The sequence below is a fragment of the Mustela nigripes genome, chromosome 2, assembly GCF_022355385.1.
Source record: "Mustela nigripes isolate SB6536 chromosome 2, MUSNIG.SB6536, whole genome shotgun sequence".
Classification (NCBI taxonomy): domain Eukaryota; kingdom Metazoa; phylum Chordata; class Mammalia; order Carnivora; family Mustelidae; genus Mustela; species Mustela nigripes.
Window position 1 is genome coordinate 211034736 of NC_081558.1, and position 4403 is coordinate 211039138.

Consider the following 4403-nt stretch of genomic DNA (forward strand, 5'->3'; position numbering starts at 1 on the left):
CCTCAGAGGCAGACAAACTCCACTGGGCCCAAGAGGTTCTATTGCTTGATGCCAGGCAGCTCCATGCCCAGTGTCTCTGGCTCCTCCTGACCCTTGCGGACTCACTGAAATAGGATGAAATCCTCACTGCAGGGCATAGGGTCTGACTTCTGCCTGGCTGGGAAGGAGCTGGAAGAGACACTTGATTGAACAGTGAAGTTAATTCGCCATGGGGTCGATGTGGACCAAGGGAAGCAGGAGAGCAGAGGAAGCCAGGGAGATAAATGTTTTCTCCCTTTTTCCCTCCAGCAGACTACTCTTAGACACAGTGACATCCGTGGAGCTCACGAGTATACCTGTCAAGCAATTGTTCTGTCTTCGGCTCTCTGCACTGCTTCTCAGTTCCCCTTTCCCTCACTCTCACAGCCCTGAGACTGTAGCTTGTAAATAAAGCATTAGTACTTAATCCTTGCCTCAGGCTCTGTTTTCTAGGGAACCAAGACCGATTCTTAAAAAGATGCACAAGTTGAAGAAAAAGGGAAAAGGCTTCTAGGTTGAGATAGAAGAGAAAGAGGCTGAGATTGTCAATATGTCCATTCAGCGGATTTCATTAAACCCCTGGTTGGCATGTGCAGCAGAGTGAATGTTTGCATCCTCTCGAAATTCAGATGGTGAAGCCCTGGTCCTCAATGTGTTGGTATTTGGAGGTAGAGTCTTTGGGAGGTGATTACGTCATGAGAGTCATGAGATTAGGTCACTGAGAGAGAGCCATAGTGAACAGGATTAGTGTCCTTATAAGACGCACAAAAGCTTTCCCTCCCTCTGTTCTTCCCTCCCAACTTCTCCCCACTCCCTTCTCTCCAGGAAGTAAACACACAGCAAAAAGGCAGCCATCTGCAAACCAATAAGCAGGCTTTCACCAGGGACCCAACTAGCCAGTACCTTGAACCTGGGCTTCTGGCTCCAGAACTGTGAGAAATAAAGGTCTGTTGTTTAAGCCCCCCAGTCTGTGGGATTTTATTACAACAGCCCAACCTGACTGAGACACATGGTCAAGACAGTTGATCCCTGCCCCATCTTAAAGCCCAAGTCATCAGAAAAACAGGAGCACCGGGCTGTGGGCCCTATGTACCAGCTCACCCCACTGGGCACTGGTGCAGCCCCTCCGGGGAAGTGCAGAGAGCCCCGCTGCCCCCAGCTCATCTGTGTTTGGGACTGAGTCTGCAGCTGCTCAAATTCAGTCAAGAAAACCCAATCAAGGGAAGAGCATCAAAACATTTCTCTTCTTTGCTTCTTGTTATTTTTTAATAATCAATACTGATGTGGTCACGTACTAAAGAGTTTTGCTCTCATGCGATGAAGCAGATGTGGTCAGACTAATGTTAGGTGAGTGGGTTAGACAGGCAGAAGGGCCCCTCTACCCCAGGCACACCTGCTCTCACTTGCTCTCTCTTTGGGGCAGGCTGATCCACAAAGGAATCTCATCTTACTTCTGTCCGTGGTAGAGTTCCTGAGCTGTGCTCCTTCTTGACCAGGCCCCTACTCACCACCACCCCACAAGAAGAGAGAGAGGGGTGGCTTCTTTTAAAAGATCCCAACTGAGGGCTTTCATAAGTAATCACTGATTAATTCCAGAAACAGATAGGTCATTGCTCTTATAGTAAAAACAGTACCACGCACCTTAGATATGTAGCATTGCACTGTTCTCAAAATTCTTTTCCGGGTATTGTGCAGTTTGAAGATAAATGCAAAGGCCTTGAAGCTCTGTAGCAGCTTTGTATTAGGTTGAAGACCCTGAAACTTACCAGCGTTATAGTCAAAAATAGTTTGACTATCACTGGTTTCACACAGTTCCATGTTATTTGGCAGCCAATGTACAAATCTGGAGGAGAAAGCAACACGAGTCGGCAAGAGGCCTTGAGAAGGGAAGGGTCAGAGAAGAGTTGCAGAAAGAGGGGAAGGACGAGAAATGGTCATTAAATCAAGTTGTACCAACAATGACCGCTTTTCCTAGTAATGGGAATTCAGTGTGGTTTTGAGGTTTGGAATTCGATCTGTATTCTTTCAACCAAAGAATCTTTTTCCTACAATTAACACATTTTAAGGTAGGCATGTAAGTATCTGCTGACTGATGAGTGGACTCACAGGTCAAATGGGAAAGAAGGCTAGCAGCTCCCAAAAGTAAAGGAGCAGTAATGAAGAGGGAAAACACGGGCATGTTTGTCTAAGCAATAATGGAGCTTAAGCCACTGTGTTCCTAATACAGAATAATTTGTCAGGTGACCTTGAACGAGACTATTAACCCTCTTTTTGTTGCTACGAAAAAGGGGGATAATACTTATTCCATACAGGGCAGTTCTAAAGGGGGGTAAACATGATTGATCACTGTAAGTTTGCAAAAGGAAGACAGTATAATAAATACTAATTATAATAACTACTACTGCCTTCTGAGAAAAATGCCTTTTAAGAAAAGGAAGGAAGGTTAAAAAAAAGAAAGAAAGAAAGAAGAGAAAAGGAAGGAAGGAAAAAAGGAAGTAAGGGAGGAAAGAAAGAAAAATTCCTTCCAGAGGGTCTCCTGGGGTGGCCACAAGGTGTCATGGCCTCACTCACACCTGAATGAATCCAAAGGGAAAACCTTATTTCTAAAAATTCTTATATAAATTAATTCCATGTTTCAACTGTTACATTATCACAGTTTTGGACTGCTATATTTGGGGTCAAATTTGGGAGACTTAATGCTGGAGCCACAGTGACAGGTAAGATAGGCATGGTTCTTACTCACCCTCCTGGGAAGACACATAAAAAAACAAGTCAACAAAGAACAAGGATGACTTCAAGAGGGACATGGCATCAAAGTCAAGCAGGTCCCATTAGGTCAGGTTTTGGTTGGGAGTGGAAGGGTGGTGTTTTAGGATGGGAAGTCCAGGAAGCATCTTAAACTTACAAGTAGGTAAGTTTCTTTAAAAATAATAATACATTTCTTTATTTATGCAAATGCTAAATGTAAACATTTAAAACACAAGCTTTCGAAGGTGGCCCCATAGAATAACTCTGATATATACAAGGAGAGATACTTTATCGGCATCCCTGGCCTCCCGCCAGATGGTTGTATCCTTGAGTGAACTCCTCCGGCTCCCCGGGGCTTCGGGAAGGTAACTCTGCCTGGTACAACACTCCACAGGGCAGTCTTCACACAAATGCAAGCGCGGTGCCTGGATTTTCAAGATGGATGTACCAACCCATTAGCCCTCCGCTCTGAGTTCTGTTTCCCCTCCACTTCTCCCCAACAAGCACACAGTTTACAGAGCATCCAGCCCAAACAGAACGTGCTCCACAGGGAAGGGGGCTGATTGGTTTAGTTTTCGGGCAGCCCCGTGAGGGGTGGTAATTGACACTTTAACGTATGACATGTTGCATTCCTTCATATCGCCACAGTAATTGAATACACATGAAACCCCCCTGCACTGGTGACCTCGGAGTGTGCCACACACCTGGAAATAGTGAGGTTCAATTAATGTGTCACTGCCACTAATAGCGGCTACCAGTGAGAACCACCAGCAGCCATGGAACAAAGCAGAGAGCAGAGCAGAGAAAACCCCAGGAAAGGCTGCTCCCCAGCAGAGCTGCTTGGGACCAGCTCTTAAAATCTGGGCTTTCCAGGAAAACAATTTGCTTTTAATTATGCCAATTAATTTTACCTAATGGCTCTGCTCATCTCTCAAAGACCCATTTTTGGACTAAAATACCAAATAGTCATTTGAGAGGAAATCACAATTGGCCCAAGTAAGTTTTCATGATAATGTGCTAAATAATAATAATAATATGAGAAATTGAATATGATCTGAAAGAAGGGACTCAAACTGAGGAAATGCAAAATTAATACGATGAATTCCACCTTTTCATTCTTTAGTCCATTCCTCGTGTGTGTGTGTGTGTGTGTGTGTGTGTGTGTGTGTGTGTATGCAGTGCTTACTATGGTCCAGGGAAACTGCAGGGGTGAGTGTCTGGCCCCTGCTTTTCACAGAGGAGGGGCAGTACTGGCTAAGGACCCCCAAGTGACCTGCCTCCAGGTCTGCAGACTCAGGAGGCTCGGGAGGAAGCAGCTCCTAAGCTCCAGGAGGGGCAGGAGTGGCCATGGGAGAAGGTGGGGAATCAAAGGCTGGGATGTCGAAGACGAAGTCCGAGAACTTGGGGGTAGAATAAGAAGGAAGGGAGCCAGACAGGATCTATAAAGAACTCCTCAAACTCAACACACACAAAACAGATAATCATGTCAAAAAATGGGCAGAAAACATGAACAGACACTTCTCCAATGAAGACATACAAATGGCTAAGAGACACATGAAAAAAATGTTCATCATCACTAGCCACCAGAGAGATTCAAATCAAAACCACATTGAGATACCACCTTACATCAGTTAGAA

The 4403-nt window shown here is 45.2% G+C and overlaps 1 long non-coding RNA gene across 1 annotated transcript in view; it reads right to left on the reverse strand.

Annotated features, from left to right (window-relative positions):
- Positions 1-3016: 3016 nt before the first annotated feature.
- The window catches only part of LOC132010338 (uncharacterized), a 16884-nt gene continuing 15497 nt past the window's right edge, over positions 3017-4403 (reverse strand). The window contains exon 6 of the long non-coding RNA XR_009402225.1: positions 3017-3191. This is a non-coding gene — a long non-coding RNA (uncharacterized LOC132010338). The remainder of the gene's footprint in view (positions 3192-4403) is intronic.